Here is an 18667-nt window from a genome sequence, read left to right as displayed (position 1 = left end):
CTACTACTACTACTACTACTACTACTACTACTACTACTACTACTACTACTATAACTCCTTTTGTCCAGACCAGTAATCTCATGGCTGTAGGGAACATGAGCATATAAATTTGTTTCATTGATGCAGTTTGGCACCAGCTGCAGCGGGTGTCAATTGCCTGGGGCACTAAGCATTCAGTCCCTGACCCATTCAAGTATGAGTCAGAGGTATGACTGGAATAAAGTTGTTTCTGACAGTAAGGCCAGCCCTCTGTCTACCCTTCTGCCCTGCCTCTCATATCATGTAAGAATTCATGGCAATAATATATTGTGAGCTCTAAACATTTCTAAATCCTCAAACATGAAATTTTGTTCCACGTGGTTTGGTTGTAAAGTGTAAATTCTATGTCCTCCTTCACAACATGGTAGTTTTCTTCATCCAAAACCACAATAAATTATAATAAATACAATAAATACAATACAAGATAATGTAAAACAATATATATGTATTTATATGATATATAAATATATAATGCATTTATACTTGCATGTTATATATAAAGGTATAACACCTTTTTATATTTATATATCTTATTTATTCTCTATTAGTAATAATTTTTTCAAAATTTACCTGCTTTGCAGTTAAATGATTTTCCTCTTGGGGAACATATGATCATGTCAGTGTTTAAACTCATTATTTCAAAAAGATAACATGGCATAGTAGAAAGATAATTGGACTTAGAAAAAGATGGATCTGATTTGACCGAGAGTTATTAGATCTGATTAGATTACAAATCTGATCTGATTAGAAATTAGAATAAGACAGATCTAGCTTTGCCAATTATTTCCATTGCTGACCAGTTGGTTGAGCTCTGTGAGCCTGATTTCTCATTTGCAAAGTGAAGATAATGACATCTGTCCCATGTTTTGCAGGACTGTGTGACCATGAAAAAAAATGTTGAATAAAACTTTGCTCTATACAGGCTTACAGATTCCTTCAAAATCTAAATTCTTTACTAGCAGAGAGTTAACCTGAAAGTTCCAGAATTTTAATTCCATCCTTGTTAGGATGTTATGATAGAGAACAACTTAACTTTAGAGAACTGGCTAAGTTTTCCTTCCTAAACTCTTGTTCAATAAAGTCTTTATATAATTTCTTTCAATCTAGTAACTACCACAAGCAGAGTCCCTTCTGCATTTATATGGCTAATATTCTTGCTTTTACCTAATCCCTTGGGTATTCTTTGGTGGGGAGAGTGGCAAGAGGTGGATCCAGACATGGGGATCACAAAGGATAGGTGAGGAGAGAGAGATAAGAAGAGACAAAAAAGGCAATTATTGCTTGCCCACCTTTTCTCCCCCCCACCTTTGCATTGCTTCATCACAGATGATGTGATAACAAAATAACCCACTCCTTTTTTGGAACCCACTGTCTTGGAAACTCACCAGGCTTGTCAATTTCATATCTTTGTTCAAGTATCCAAGAAGTATTCCTTCTCCACTGGCCACTAATACTTTGAGGCTTTGGGGACTGGGATTATCAGGACAGAGGGTGATGTGTGTTTGTTTAGGTAGAAGAGAAAGGGGACTAGGACTCATCAGCCGGTGAACATTCACTTGAAATTGATGCACCTTTAGAAGCATTTTCAGGACAAGAAGGCTGTAGTTTTCAAAAATGAATATAGTCTGTACTAAACTTTTCATTGATAAAAGCACCATGAACACATTTGTGATTGTATTGTCTTGATAATATAGAGGAGCTGCTACAGCTGATATCCTTGCCCATAACAGCTGGTATAGAAGTTAAGTCAGCAAGCCAAGTTTACAGGAAGTTTTTTTAAGGAATTACAATGTGCCACCAGACACTATATTAAGGGCTCAGAATACAAATATGAGTAGAAAAAAATCTGCCATTATCAAGGAGCTTCTATCCTAATAGGGGAAGACAAACTGTAGGCCTGTCTTATTGAGTAAAAAAAAAAACATAACAACAGAAAAAAGGGAAACCATCATTTAAATACTAAATTGCATTCAGTGAACACATCTAGAACACACTGAATTAAGAGTTGGGAAACTGAGTCAAGAAACCTAGAATCTATGCCCAGCTCTGTCATTTGCTGCGAGAGTCTGAATAAGTCGAGGGTCCTAAATTTAGAGTGCTGATGGAGTTTATAGATAACTGTACATCCTTATATCTTATATCTTCTTATAAGTCCAATGTTCTCATTTTACAGGGGGTGGGGAATAGACGATCAGCAACTGAAGTGATTTCCCTAAGGTCCAAAGGCAGTAAATTGTCAGTTAACTATCCCGTTTGTCAAGTATCTTTAGCTTCAAAATGAGAACAATAATGTATGTCCTACATATATTTTGGTAGTGTCAGACCAAATGAAGCAATGTACATGAAATAATTTTTCAATAGTATTATCTCACTTTCACTTTGTCTCAGTGTCTTTTATCATCTTCATTTTCAAAGGTCCCATATTTATTTTCATTATTCTTACCATTGAATAATAGTAATGATAACTGATGTTACCTAGTACTTTAAGGTTTATGAATCATTCGTAATTCATTTTCTCACTGGAGTTTTATAACAACCTCCTCTGGAACGCATCTCTGATATTTATTTGCACTTTACGGATGGGGACACTGAGATTCACAGAGGCAAAGTAAGAGATTCACAAACGTTCTCCTAGCAAGTTAAATACAGAAGAGAGCTTCAAATTCAGATTTCTCCAGACACCAGACCCAGGAATCTAGCTGTTATTTCCTGCTTCTTCCTTTACTGCTTTTTTAATACTCATAAGCCAATGGTATTTTAAATATCCTTACATGAGTCAATCAATCAGCAAATACTATGCGCTTGATATGTGTTCAGGAACATTGCGCTAAGTACTGGGAATGCATAGAAAGGCAAAAATAGTACTTGCTTCTGGAAGCTCAGACACTAATGGGGGAGGCAATATGCAAACAAATATGTGTAAACATGATATATAAAAGTTTAGCTGGAAGTAATCTCAGAGGGAAATGGCCTCTTTCTCTCTGTGTCTGTCTCTCTCTCTCTATTCATACATGTGGTTTCTTTGCCTCAGGTAGTTCATGATGAAGTATTTCCTTTATGAAGGAAGATCAATCGATCTTAAAATAATCTTAGAAAGTGAGATTTGATTGGGACAAAAAAGGTAAGTGACTTCTGCAGAGTCTACACAGAGGAAGGTCTAAATTTAGGACTCTCTTATTGGAAGGCCAGCTCTTTGTCCACATCCTTGTCTCCTACCAATGAAGAAAATTGGGTCTACAATTCTGGGTTTCTAGATTCTGTTATATGAGCTTTTGCCTTACTTCCTCAGGGCCCAGACCATTCTCACAACTTCCTAGAAATGTCTACATTATGAACCCTTGTGTGTACCTTTAAGACTTAGAAGGATGAGAAGGTTCTGACCAATTATAATGTGTAGTTGACTAACAGAACAGAAAGATCTCCATTAAAACCTACAGGTTTGCAGATTTTTGGTAAGGTCCTACCCTTTCCCAGTGGTTTTTGTCCAATGGTCAATTACTATAGTATAAATATACTTTTTTCTTAAATCAAATATGTCCCATTGATATAATTTAAGTCTATTCCATTATTTCTTTTTCAGGAAAAATTAAAAAAAATTTGCCTTCTTTAAATTAATCATTTCCTAGCATATAGTTCGTATAGAAGCTCTCTTGGCATGATGTCAGGACAGGTCATTGAAATGTGAACATTTCTTGTATAATGGGTCCATTATGCATTAGCTTCATCTTATGCTTAATTAATATCATGTCAGACACTGAGCACATCACCAAGAAAAAACAGGAGAAAAGGAAAACTAATCAACCTGAGCCAAAATGACCTAAGAAAATACTTGGGGGTAAGATTGAATTTGGTAATTTAGATCACATTATATTTTATTATATTTTAAATTAGATTTTAAATACTCCTTTCTGTTATGCAGATTGATTAGATACAATGTAAATTTCTGCCACTCCAAGGGACTATTATCATGAAGAGTGATAAATGCTTTAAACTCTCCTGCCCAGCTGTGGTGAAATTAAAGGAAACTGAAAAACAGGGCCGGTGCCACCTAGGCAGGTATAAGAATACTAAACTTGAGTAGAATTCTTTGTTGCATTCTATGTTGAAATTGCATCTTATCTACATATTGCATTGAGAAGAGGAAAGAGAATAATATTTATGAAAAAACTGAGTGTTTAAATGAAAGTAGAGATCATGATAGCAATCAGAGATGAAGTGAATTTTTCAAGTCATACGTGTAAGTGTATGATACTAGATTTGAACTTAGGTATTACTAACTCTAGGTTCAAAACATTATGCATTATACCATCTAACTATTTAATAAATCTCTTTGTATAACTCTTGAATTCTGTCACTGACCCAGTTTTCATTATAGATACAGAGCTACTTTCCACTGTTTTCCAGTCATGTACCTCCACTCTCTATATCCTGCGTGTCAATTCTGTTTCTGGCCTGTATATAGTTCAGAGAATTACCAATCATGGCCATCCCTCATGCCCCAGACTCAAATAAATTAATTATAGTATGGAACTTGCTTGGTTTCACCACAAGGCTGGGACAGTAAGGATAACTTTCAACAAAAGCACTGAAGGGACGATAAAATGTCAAATGAAAAAGAGCATGATTTCCCTGAAGGCAGATTGTATCTGTGTGTGCATGCATGTGTGTGTGTGTGTGTGTGTGATTTAACTCTGCAGAGAGAAAGACTTAGTTGAGAAGAAATCTCACTAACCAAATCATGTCTCTCTACCTTAGGTCGGTGGTGTAATACAGTTAGATGACTGTCAAAATTTGATTTTGGAATATCAAAATATTTTTAATTGACCTCTTTTTAATTTGGATATTTTTTTCTTTAGTGAGTGAAACAATCCGTTGTTCGTTGGATTTGGTGCACCTACCCTAACAAAAACATCCTGACCACCTACTCACGTGGCATCAAGCAATCATTCCTCAGTGGCTGAGTTCACCTTACAAAGTTTCTCTAAAAATCCTCAGGTTCAGATTTTCATCTTCAGCCTCTTCTTAGGACTTTTCATAGTGGCTTTCACAGGTAACTCCCTCATTGTCATTGTGATCAGTCTAAATCCAGGCTTCCATACCCCCATGTACTTTTTCCTTCTAAATTTGGCCTTCTTGGATGTTCTGTCTGCCTCCACTGTGGTGCCCAAGTTGCTGCAGAACCTAATGACCAAGAACACCATTTCCTATGGTGGCTGCATAGCTCAGATCTATTTCCTAAGTTGGTGGTTGGGGGCAGAGCTCTTGCTTTTCACAGCCATGGCCTATGATCGCTATGTAGCCATCTGCCATCCCCTCCACTATAGCACTATTATGAGCAAGGCAGCTTGCTGCCTCTTAGCATCTGCAGTGTGGGCCATCAGTGGGATCAATACAGCAATACACAGCATGTTGACTCTTCAATTGTCTTTTTGTGACTCTGATGTCATTGATCATTTCTTTTGTGAGATTCCTCCATTATTGTCTCTCTCTTGCTCCTCAACCTATGTCAACAATATAATGGTAATTATGACAGGCATGTTCTTTGCTGTTCTCAATTTTCTGCTCATCCTGGTGTCCTATGGTTTCATCATCTCCAACATCTTGAAGATCCAGACTAAGGAAGGGAAGAAGAGAGCATTTTCCACTCGCTCCTCTCACCTTATTGTGATCACCATGTATTATTGCCCTACAATTTATATCTACATTGCTCTTGGTTTGGGTCAGTCTCTGAAGGAAGGCAAAGTAGCTCCAGTGTTTTATGCCACAGTGAGCCCAGCCTTGAACCCTCTAATCTACTCCCTGAGAAACAAGGATGTGAAAATAGCCCTCAAGAAATTATTTTCAATTCTTAGGAAATAATTGGCCATTTGGCAAAATGATATAGCTCAGAACAATGGGATTAAGAGTATCTTTGAGAGAGAAAAGTGTACATGGATCACAGCTTTACATATTATTTCTTTTGGTAGGCAATGCTCCAGAACTCAGGATGTGTTCTTATGTGAACCAGTTAACTCCCTCGTTGAATTTTTTTGAAGACTTTTAATGAAGGAAAAGTCAGAATGTCTCCAAAGAATAGCACAGAAACAATCAAAGTACCACACCATTTCAGATCCATGATTTAAGAAGATTAGGATTTTGTTGCCTAGATATATTCTAAGAGTTAATTTATTTGAAGGTATGGTTGCCTGTTCTCTCTGATGTCAAATAATTATATGAGACATATCGGAGTTTTTATTATGAACCTGACAGACTTCAGGTGCAGTGGAAAAGGCCTCAATTAAGTCTCTAACGCCACAAGAGGACTTCCTTTGATTTAACTGAGGAGTAAAGAAAATTCCTCTCCTTGCTTTCTCTCTTCATGCAAAAGAAAGGGTTTCAACTAAGGCTTCTTGTATTAGAGAACTTTGGTGACTGTGGCAATGGACAAGGCATAAAGAAAGACTAGTAGTATGGACAGGTCCTCACCTTGATTCCATCTGCAGAGTAAGGAAGAGCTAGACTTCAACTCTTGAGGCCTCAGCAACAGAAATGAATGATCAAGTAGGAAAAAAATGTTTTATTATGCCAGAAATGATCAAAGCACTAACCTAGAAGATGAAAATATTCCCCCAAAATTACCTATTATCATAAACTCAAAGAAAAAAAACTATTCCCACAGAACAATTAGGATTTTTAATAAAAATGCATTTTTAAAAATTATATAAGAAATGAAAACTATGGGAGGGAAAGGAATAAGCATTTCTGTGCTTGCTAATACGTGGCGAGCACCATGTTAAGCACTTTTTCTAAATGTTATCTCGTTTGATTCTCTCCAGAACCTGAAATATAGGCACTATCATTATCCATTTTTTGCAGTTGAGGAAACAGAGACAAATAGAGCTAGTAAGTGTTTGAGGCCAAATTTCAACTCAAAGTTCTTTGATTCCAAACCAAGTGCTTTAGGAGAAAATTGAAAATAAAGCCCCACAGTTTAACAGAAAAATTATAAAACCCTCTGGTAGTCAAAAAACATTAAAATCATAATGGATCAAATTAATGATTCTAAAATTCAACAAGAATTCTTAAAATAAACTCAAAGAATGAAACTAAAGAAACTGTGAGATATTTCATATAAAAAAATAACTGATGTGGAAAATAGATCAAGGTGAGGTAACTGAAGACTTATTATGTAACAATCCCCAAGAAGTAGTTGATGGGTCACAAATCTCCCTGTGATTTATAGTTTTTCACAAGAAAACTTAAGTGGAGATCAGCCCTCAGTTGTGACTGGTGGTAGGGATAATTTTTTTCACTGATAGTGACAATGTGAGTTTTGGAATTCTCAAAAATTTGGGCCTTATTTTAGAAATCTGCCTTATGTTTTTTGAGTCAAGTTACAACAGGATGATTTAAACTTCATAACCACAAAGAAAAAAAGGAAGTTGGATTTCATTTTTCAAGAAATCATTAAAGAAATTATCTAGACATTTAGGAATAAGTGGGAAAACTAAAAATAGAAAGAATATACTTATGACCTCCTAATAGAAGTTCCAAAATAAAAACTACTTGATGTGTTGTTAGCATTACTCAGAGCTTCCAGAAAAAAAGAAAACATATATATAAGCAGTCAGAAAGAAGGAATTAAAATATAGAAGGACCACAGTCAAGACTGAACAAGATTTGGGAGCTATCACTTCAAAGAAAGGGAGAACATGGAGTGAAATATTATATAAGGCAAAATAGAAAGGTCCATAACCAAGAATATCTTACCTGGTAAAACTGAGTATTATATCCTAAGAATAAAAATGGACCTTGAATGAAATAGATTTTCAAATATTCTTGATAAAAACTGAATTGACAAAAGAGCTTTGAAATAAACATATCAAACTGTTTATATTCTAAAGGAGATTGAAGAGAACGTTAAAAGATTTCTTTTAGAACCCTATTATCACAGGGATCATTGAGGAAATCAACTGAAACAAAGACTGATAAACAGTTTTGTTTTGAAGATGTAAGAAAAGAGACGTTGGAAAATATACATTAAGGAGACATGGGAGAAAAATGGGAGCTTTGTTAAGACATAATCAGCTTTTATAAATAGACATATATCCAAACATGAATAAAGTGGGGAAAGTGAATGTCCCGTGAGTTAGACTTTAATCTAAAATGGTCAAAAGAGGGCAGAACACACACAGAGTTTAGTGTATCAATATATTCAACTGAATAGGGATAAAATAAGAAAAAGGAAGAGGGAAAGAGGAAATATAAGTGGGATGGTGTATTCAGGAAGCTATTGGTGATTTTCAGTATAACAAACCTGAGACTTGGAGAGTGGATTAGTAAGGAAAAGGTTAAAAGTGGGGAAAAGAGCAATAACTTTAAATACACATGAAGAAAAGAGTATACTGAAGGAAAACTGCAAGAGAATAAAATATAAGGGAATAAACAATTAATTATCATGGCTGTAAGCCTACTTTGGATGAACTCATCCATAAGAAATGAGAAGAATTTCAAACTACCAAAAATTGTTTTATAGTTCTAGACAAAATAATAACAAGATTTATTTGGAATAACAAAAGGTACAGAATATCAAGGGAACTAATGAAAACCAATGCAAGGGAAGGTGGTCTAGCCATTTCAAAAATATTAATAGTAGCTCTTTTTGTGGTGAAAAGAATTGGAAATTGAGGGATGCCCATCAATTGGGAAATGGCTGAACAAGTCATGGTTTATGAATATAATGAAATACTATTGTGCTATAAGAAATGATGAGCAGACAGACTTAGAAAAACCTGTAAAGTCTTGTATGGACTAAAGCTGAATGAAGTGAGCAAATCAGGAGAACATTGTACAGCCATGTTGTGCTATGACTAACTTTTATAGACTTAACTTCTTTTCAGCAATGCAAGGATCTAAGACTTCTCCAAAGGTCTCATGATGGAAAATGCTATTCCTATCCAGAAAAAGGAATATGGAGTCTGAATGCAGATTTAAGCATACTTTTTTTTTATTTTGTTTTGTTTTTTTTTTTCTGGTGCTTCCTCCTGTTGGTTCTAATTCTTCCTTACAAAATCACTAATGTGAAAATATGATTAATAGGAATGTGCATGTATAGCCTACATCAGATTGCATGGCGTCTTGGAGAGGGAGGTGGGGGAGGGAAGTGGAGAAAAATTTAAAACTCAAATGTTTATGGAAGTGATTGTTGATAAAGTAAAATAAATTAATAAAAAAAATCCCTCTATTCCTGGTATAAATGCCATTGACTCTCTTAGCTCGTATTTTATTTAGGACTTTTGCATTCATATTCATTAAGGAAATTGGTCTATAATTTTCTTTTTCTGTTGTTGTGCTTCCTTGTTTAGATATCACTATCATATTTGTTTCATAAAAGGAATTTGGTAGGATCCCTTCTTACACATTATTCCAAACAATTTATATAATATTGGAATTAGTTGTTCTTTAAATGTTTGATAGTATTCACTTGTAAATCCATCTGGTCCCGGACTTTTTTATTTATGAAGCTCATTTATGGTTTTTTCAATTTCTTTTTTCTAAAGGAGCCCTCTTTAGATATTTTATTTCCTCTTCTGCTAATCTAGGCAATTTATATTTTTGTAAATATTCTTCTATTTCATTTAAATTTTTGAATGTTTTGAAATATAATTTAGCAAAATAACTCCTCATAATTCTTTCAATTTCATCTTTGTTATTAGTATATTCACCCTTTTCATTTTTGGTACTAGTTATTTGGTTTTCTTCTCTTTTTCAAATATATCTATATCTAGATATAGTTTTCTTTTTTTTTTGAAAACACAAAACAAAACTTACCCAGTAAAGTATAATACCAAAGCTATAAAGGTTGAATCTTTAATGAAATAGAAGACTGACATGCATTCCTAATGAAAAGAATTGCTGTGAAAAAACTTTGAAATTCAAATACAGGAGTTTAAAATCATAAAAAGAGGGGGCAGCTAAATGGCACAGTGGATAGAGCACCGGCCCTGGATTCAGGAGGACCTGAGTTCAAATCCAGCCTCAGACACATAACACTTAGTAGTTGTGTGACCCTGGGCAAGTCATTTAACCCCTATTGCCCAAAAAACAAAAACAAAAACAAATAAAATCATAAAAAGATAAACATAAGGGTTAAAAGAAGGCTAAACTAATTAAATTCAAATATGGGGGAATAATACATGTAATTCTTCTGTACCTTATCATCATCAGTGCTCATAGAAGGAGTCTAGACTAAAAGCATGAGAGAGATTTTGTTGTGTGTTGATCTTAAAAGAATGGAAAGGGAAGGGGAAAGTGATAGCTAGGAGATGGTGTAGAGTGCAAGAAAGGTTAGAGAAAAGTATGTTACATAATTAGAGTGCACAAGTACCCATCTATTCAGACAAGAAGGATGGTAGGGAAGAATGGCTGATGCGTTAACCTGACTCTCATCTGAACTGTTCACAGGAGGAAAGACACACACACACACACACACACACACACACACACACACACACATGCAATTGAGCTTCACACATTTACATGATCCTTTTCTACTTCTTCACATACTTTACTCCAAGTGAATTGTTTCTTTTCCCAGTCATGGAAAAGCATGATTGCTAAAAATACTCTGTATTGTCCTGGAGTGTGCTACATCTGTGCCTTTACTTATCCAATAAATACTATTCTTTAATGCAACTTTGCTGTTGTGAACCCAATGCAGTTATTCATGTCTTCTGTGAAATTCCCTTTCCCCCATCTCTTATTGTCCTCATGTACTTCCACCTATATAAATAATGCTAGGACTCTCTTGGCAGATGCCTTCTATGTGATGTACATATTCTACTTGCTTTAGCACTCTCTGTGTTCATTATGTATAGTATAATTAAAATCCAGACAGCACTGGGGAAATAGAGAGCATTACACATTTTCCACCTCATTGTGTTGTCCATATATTACTGATACATTTTAAGTATACATATACAAAGCTTAGGTAGCTTTGTGGCACAGTGGATAGAACAGTGGACTTGTAATCAAGAACGCTCATCTTCCTGAGTTCAAATCTGGTGTCAGATACTAGCTCTGTGACCCTGGTCAAGTTACTTAACTGTTTGACTCAATCCCTCACCTGTAAAATGAACTGGAGAAGGAAATGGCAAACTCCTCCATTATCTTTGTCAGGAAAACCCCAAATGGGGTCACAAAGAGTTAAACACAACTGAAAAATGATTAAACAAAATGTGAGGATTTTGTAAGGCTTGCATCTAAAGAAAAGTTATCACCATCATATTCATCACTTCATTATCTTTCTTGATGGAACACAGGTGGAAAAGCCTAAATCATTATGTTGGTATTATTTTTTGAGGTAATTTAATATATTTATTTATTTATTGTCAGGAAACAATCACTTATTTTTAATCTTTTTTATTAATTTATTTAGATTTATCAACAATTCCTTCCATAAGCTTTTGAGTTTTAAATTTTTCTTCCTAACTTTCCTCACCTCCCTCCCCAAGATGGCACGCAATCTGGTATAGGCTATACATATGCATTCCTATTAAACATATTTGCACATTAGTGATGTTATAACTAAGATTTAGAACCAATAGGATGAACCACCAGAAAGAGGAAACAAAACAGAAGAGAAGAAAAAAATAGCAAATAATATGTTTCCATCTGCGTTCAAACTTATAGTTCTTTCTTTGGATGTGGATAGCATTTTCCATCATAAGGCCTTTAAAGATGTCTTAGATTCTTATACTGCTATGAAGGGTTAGGTCTGTCAATATTAGTCATCACACAACATGGCTGTTACTGTGTATAATGTTCTCCTGGTTCTGCTCACTTCACTCTGCATCAGACCAAACAAGACTGTCTAGGTTTTTCTGAAGTCTGCCGGTTCATCATTTCTTATAGCACAATAGTATTCCTTTACATTCATAGATCACACAGTTATCATTACTATCTTGTCTTTCTTGCCATCCTTTTCCCCCACTGTCTACGTTTTTCTTTCTCCTTTCTCCTTTCCCCTCCTCACTAGTGTTTTGCTTTTGACCTCTGCCTCCTTCAGTCCTGCTTCCCTTATATTAGCCCCCTCCTTTGCTTCCCATTAACCATTACTACTTCTTCCCTCTCTTCTAACTCCCCTCCCTTTTCTTCTCCTTTTCCCTCCTACTGCCTATAGGGTAAGTTAGATTTCTTTAAATAACTCATTATGTTATTCCCTTCTTGAGCTAAATCTAATGAGAATAAGGTTCAAACAATACTCATTTCCCTCCCTTCTTTCCCTCTATTGTAATGGGTTTTTGTGCCTTTTCCAGTAATGTAATTTACCCTCTTCTGCCTCCTCTTTTCCTTTTCTCTTTACATTTTCTTGGTTAGATCAGATTAATCCATTTACTTGTATCCATTTAATCCACTTGATTAGATTTTTTTATCATTACATCAAAGTCAATTTATACTCACCTCCTTTATGTATACCCTTTTAACTTGGAGAAATAACAATACAGTTCTCAAGAGTTACAAGAGTCATCTTTCCTTGTAGGGATGTAAACAGTTTGCCTTTATTAATAACATATTTCTTTCTGTCTCATTTCCCTTTTTTATGTCTCCCTTGAATCTTGTATTTGAAGATCAAATTTTCTGTTGAGCTCTGGTCTTTTTATCAGGAAGGTTTGGAAGTCCTCTACTTCATTGAATATCCATCTCCTCCCCTGAAAGATCATGATTATTTTCCCTGGGGAGTTGATCTTTGGTTGTAATCCAAGCTCCTTTGCCTTATGGAATATCATATTCCACACCCTATGGTCTTTTAATGTAGAAGCTGCAAGGTCCTGTGTAATCCTCACTGTGGTTCCATGATATTTAAATTGTTTCTTTCTGGCTGCTTGCAGTATTTTCTCTTTGACCTGGTAATTTTTGAATTTGGCTATTATATGCCTTGGTGCTGTCATATGGGCATGGAATACTCTTTCAGGAGGTGATTGATGGATTCTTTCTATGGCTACTTTACCCTCTGGTTCTAGGACCTCAGGGCAGTTTTCCTTCATGATTTCCTGAACGAAGCTGTCCAGGCTCTTTTTTTCATTGTGGTTTTCAGGTAAACCAATAATTTTTAAATTTTCTCTCCTGGATTGATTTTCCAGGTCAGTTATTTTACCAATGAGGTATTTTACATTTTCATCTCTTTTTTTGATTATTTTGTTTCTTTTTAACTGATTCTTCCTCTCTCACAGAGTCATTACCTTCCATTTGCCCAATTCTAATTTTTAACAAATTTTTCTCTTCTATTAGATTTCGTACCTCTTTCCCCATTTGGCCAATTGTATTTTTTAGGGACTTGTTTTCTTCAGTGTCCCTTTTTTCCATTTGACCAATTGTATCTTTTAAGAACTTCTTTTCTACAGTTAGTTTTTCTCGTTCCTTTTCCAAGCTATTTACTAGCTGTTGCATACCTCTCATTTATTTCTCATTTTTTCATCCACCTCTCTCATTTGACTTTTAAAATCCTTCTTGAGCTCTTCTAAGAAGGCTTTTTGGTCTTCAGACCAGTTCATCTTCCCTTTTGAGGTTCCATTGACAATGTTATCCTCTTCAGAATTTCTGCCTTGATCTTCACTCTTCCCATAGTAAGAATCTATCGTACCTTTCTTTTTACTCATAGTGTTTACTTATTTCCTGGCTTTTAAGGAGATTGAGTTCTCCTGCTGGATAGCAGAGGACACTAACTCAAGCTTCTTCTGTTGGGAGCCTAGGGCTTGGTCCCCAGCTTTGTATGCTGGGGCCTCCAATACTTGCAGTTGGAGGCTTAAGGGTTCAGGTAGCTTACCTTGTATTGGGCTAGAATCAGCAACACTGGAACTCTAGGGGTGGTATTGGGTAGTGTGAATCCTGGAGATTTCCTCTTTGCCTGGGTCTTTCCTTCCTCTTAATTTCTTCAGCTCCCTTTAGGTGGATGTTGCAGGATGTTTGTCTGCCTAGGGCTCCTTGGAGCACTGCTTCCCTTAGTTTTGCTGAGGCACTGGGAGAGGCAGCTGCTGCAGAATGCCGTGGCACCTGTTGGTTTTTCAAGCCGGTTTTCCACCAGTTCCTCCACCTTCACTGAGGCACTTGGGGGTCTAGGTGTTGGTATTTTCTTACCCTACCCCCTGGGTTTCAAGATCTCCTCCTGGGTTTCAAGAACTCCTCGTGGTATGGGGAGATGGGGCTTTCTGCTAGTTTACTGGGACACCTCCCATTCTGTACTGCTCCCATTCCCCCAAGGCAAGAGGGGCTTTTCACATTAATCCCTCAAGCTACCTGGGCTACTGGACTGCTCCACCCCATCTGTCTTGTGATTCAGCTATTCCAGGGTTTTTCCTGGGATGATATTTTCTGGGATTTCAGGGGTTAATTTTCTAATTTAATAATTTTATTAATAAGACCAGTACATTTGTTAATAAAAGGATGGTCATTTGGTCTTCTCTCTTAGACTAAAGACCTAATATTTTTTTGATATTTAATATATTATGGACCTTTGTGCAAGCAGATAAAAAGAATGCTTTTTGTAGTTGAATAATACTACTAGAATGCATGCTGCTCATGTGATGATTCATTTAAATTTACTTTAGGACATCTCCAGGAATAGATAGGATGATATGGATGACATGCACATATCATTTTTTTGCCACAGGATTTTAATCTCTTCTAAGTCTCCATGTTTTGAAAAGTTTTTTTTTCAAATAATTTGGAGATTTTGAATACTTGATGTGTCAGCACTAATTAAGAATCTAGTTCTTGAGCATTTAGAAATTAAAGGTATATTCAGGCAGTTGTAGGCAATAGTTCTGTCCCTAATGATTTTCCTCTTCCATCACAGATTTTTTGAATTTTCAATGTTTGCTTTTGCAGGAAGGAGATTTGTCTTAGCTTATAAAGGCTCATTTTCAAGCTTCTGGTGGCCTACTTATCATGTTTTTAGTTATCCTGTAGAATCTGATTTTTATTGCTGTTGTTATTATATTTCTACTATTTTTTATTTTATTTTCTAAGGGGTAAGGAAGTCACAATATGTGTCAATTCTGCTAGCACATCTTTGAGGCTTGTCTAAGATTCCAATATCCTATTACTAGACAGTTAATTTTATTAATTCACCAGTGGAAAAATAAACCTCAAAACATCAGTCATATCAGTTGCTAATTGCCAGGTAAACCAAAGAAGAACTTAGCACTTGTATTTTCTTTTAACTGGAATTATACTGTCACAGCTTCAACAGAGTCCAAGAGAAGTCATAGTTTAATTGTTCCTCTAGGGGCTAAGATGACAGAATTTCCCAGGGCTCTCTGTTGCTGACCTTTGGAAAATGACTGGGCATAACTGCATCCCTGTTCAGTCCCTACTTATGGAACAATGAATGCATATACTAATGAATGCTGAATTTTTTCTAGAAAAAAGAATCTTGCAGTTGTTACCCTCTAACAGAAAAAGGTAAGTTTGCTAAGAAATGAGCAATAGTGCTTCCTTTGTTACAGGAGGAAAAAAACTGACTTCAAGAGCAAGGAAGGAAAAAAAATTGATGTTTAAAATTTAAACACGTTTATATTTTTATGACAGATCTCTTTATCTATGTAAATTCTCAAAATGGGAGTGAGGGATATAAAGAGATAGAGTGTGAGAGAGATTCACACAGATAAAAAGAGAGAAATGGAGATAGAAAGGGAGGGAAAGAGAGAGAGGAAAGAGAAAGGCAGAGACAGAGAATTTTCAGTAAAACATGAAATGATATAATTGTTGATAAGAATAAAAAATAATTTTTTCTTTTTTTCCTTTTAAAATTCCATCTTTAAGTTTGTGATTGGATCAAAGAATCAGGCTCAGGAATTTTTTTTTTATTATCAGGTATTTATTTAACCATAATTTGCTATTACCACCACCATCACCATCACTGCTACTACTACTACTATTCCTACTGCTACTACTACTACAAATACTTCTATTACTACCCCTACTCCTACTCCTCCTCCTACTATTATTATTACTACTACTACTACTACTTTTGTCCAGACCAGTAATTTTATGGATGTAGGGAACATTAGCATGGAAATTTGCTTCATTGATGCAGTTTGGCACCAACTGTAATTTGTTGTCTTAATTGGGTACTAAGCATTCAGTCCCTGATCCATTCAAGTATGTGTCAGAGGTATGACTTGAATCAAGTTCTTCCTGACAGTGAGGCCAGCCTTCTGTCTCCCCTTCTGCCCAGCCCCTCACATCATATATGAATTCATGGCAATAATATATTGTGAGCTCTTAACATTTTGAATTCCTCAAACGTGAAATTTTGTTCTATATGGTTTTGGTGTAAAGTGTAAGCTCTATGTCCTCCATCACAAGTTGGTAATTTTCTTTATGCAAACACAAATGAACTATAATAAATACATTAAACACAATAAGTACAATAAATGTATAGGATATTCATATTTTCATATTACATATAAATATATAACAACTTTATATGTTTATATATTTTATTTACACTTGTTTGGTAATAATTTTTCTAAAAATTTACCTAGCTTATGCCTTGCAGTTAAGTGATTTCCCTCTTTGGGATCTTATAATCATGCCAGTGTTTATACCCTTTATTTCAAATAGACAACATGGCATAGTAGAAAGATAATTGAACTTAGAAAAAGAAGGATCTGATTTGACTTAGAGTTGATTAGATCTGATTAGGCGTGATTAGATCTGATTAGACTACACATCTCATCTGATTAAAAATTAGAATCAGACATATCTACCTTTGCTTCTTATTTCCATTGGTGACAATCTGGTTGAGCTCTGTGAACCTGATTTCTCCTTTGCAAAGTGAAGATAATCACATCTATCCCATGTTTTGTAGGACTGTGTGACCATGAAAAGAAATGTTGTATAACACTTTGTTTTCTACAGGTTTATAGATTTCTTCAAAATCTTAATTCTTTATTAGCAGAGAAATAACTTGAGAGTTTCAGAACTTTCATTTCATCCTTGTCAGGATGTTATGGTAGAGAACTGGTTAACTTTGGAGAACTGGTAAAGTGTTCCTTCTAGAAGTCTTGTTCAATAAACACTTTATATAATTTGTTTCATTATAGCAACTACCACAAGCAGAGTCCCTTCTGCATTTATATGGCTACTACTCTTGCTTTTAGTTGATCCCTTGGGTCTTCTTTGGTGGGGACAGTGGCAAGAGGTGGATCCAGAAATGGAGATCACAAAGGAAAGGTGAGGAGTGAGAGATGAGAAAAGACAAAAAAGCCAGTTACTGCTGGCCCACCTTCTCTCCCCCCTACCCTTTGCACTGCTTCATCACAGATGATGTGACACCAAAATAACCCACTCCTTTTTCTTGGAAATGTACTATCTTGGCAACTCACAAGGCTGGTCAACTTCAAATCTTTGCTCAACTATGTAATCTCCCTTCTCAACTGACCACTAATACTTTGAGGCTTTGGAGACTGGGATTATGAGGACAGAGGGTGATGTGTGTGTTAAGGTATAAGAGAAAGGGGCATAGGACTCACCAGCCAGTGAACACTGACTTGAAATTGATGCACCTTTAGAAGCATTTTCAGGATAGGAAAGCTGTCATTTTCAAAAGTGATTATTGTATATACTCACTTTTTCATTGATAAGAGCAACAGGAACAAGTTTGTGATTGTATTGTCTTGATGGTATAGAGTAGCTGCTATAGCTGATATGCTTGCCCATAACAACTGGCATAAAAGTCAAGTCAGCAAGCAAAGTTTACAAGACATTTTTTAAGGAAATACAATGCACTGCCAGACACTATACTAAGGGCTGAGGATAAAAATACAGGTATAAAAAAAATCCCCCATTATCAAGGAGCTTATATCCTAATGGGGGAAGACAAACTGTAGTCCTGTCTTATTGAGTTAAAAAACAAAACAGAACAGGGAAACCATCATTTAAATACTAAATTGCATTTAGCCAAAACATCTAGAACACACTGAATTAAGAGTTGGGAAACTGAGTCAAGAAACCTAGAATCAATGCCCAGCTCTGTCATCTGCTGTGAGTGTCTGAGTAAGTCAAGGGTCCTAAATTTAGAGTGGCGATGGAGTTTATAGATTATCTATGAGCCCTTTTGTCTTATATCTTATTATAGATCCAACGTTCTCATTTTCCAGGGAGTCAGAAATAGAGAATCATCAATGCAAGTGACTTGCCAAAGGTCCAAAGGCAGTAAATTGTCAGTTAACTATCCTGTATCTCAAGTATCTTTAGCTTCAAAATGTGAACAATAATATATCTCCTACGTATATTGTGGTATTGTCACTCAGACCAAATGAAACAATGTACATGAAATATTTTTTTCAATAGTATTATCTTTCTTTCTCTTTGCCTCAGTTTCTTCTATCATCTTCCTTTGCAAAGGTCCTATATTTATATTCATTCTTCTTACCATTGAATAATAATAATGATAATGGTTGTTACATAGTACTTTAAGATTTGTGAATCATTTTTCATTCATTTTCTCACTGAAGTTTTATAACAACTTCCTGGGGAAGGCATCACTGATATTTATCCCTATTTTGCAGATGGGGACACTGAGATTCACAAAGGCAAAGTAAGAGGCTCACCAATGTTCCCCTAGCTAGTTAAATATAGATGT

General features: G+C 35.5%; 1 pseudogene; it reads left to right on the top strand.

Moving 5' to 3' along the window:
- Window positions 1–4956: 4956 nt before the first annotated feature.
- LOC114042139 lies at window positions 4957–5891 on the top strand (annotated as a pseudogene).
- Window positions 5892–18667: the final 12776 nt, after the last annotated feature.

This window comes from Vombatus ursinus, unplaced genomic scaffold (genome assembly GCF_900497805.2).
Source record: "Vombatus ursinus unplaced genomic scaffold, bare-nosed wombat genome assembly UNPS02014264.1, whole genome shotgun sequence".
Lineage (NCBI taxonomy): Eukaryota > Metazoa > Chordata > Mammalia > Diprotodontia > Vombatidae > Vombatus > Vombatus ursinus.
Note: the sequence above shows the minus strand (reverse complement) of the source record. Positions and strands in the feature narration are given on the sequence as shown.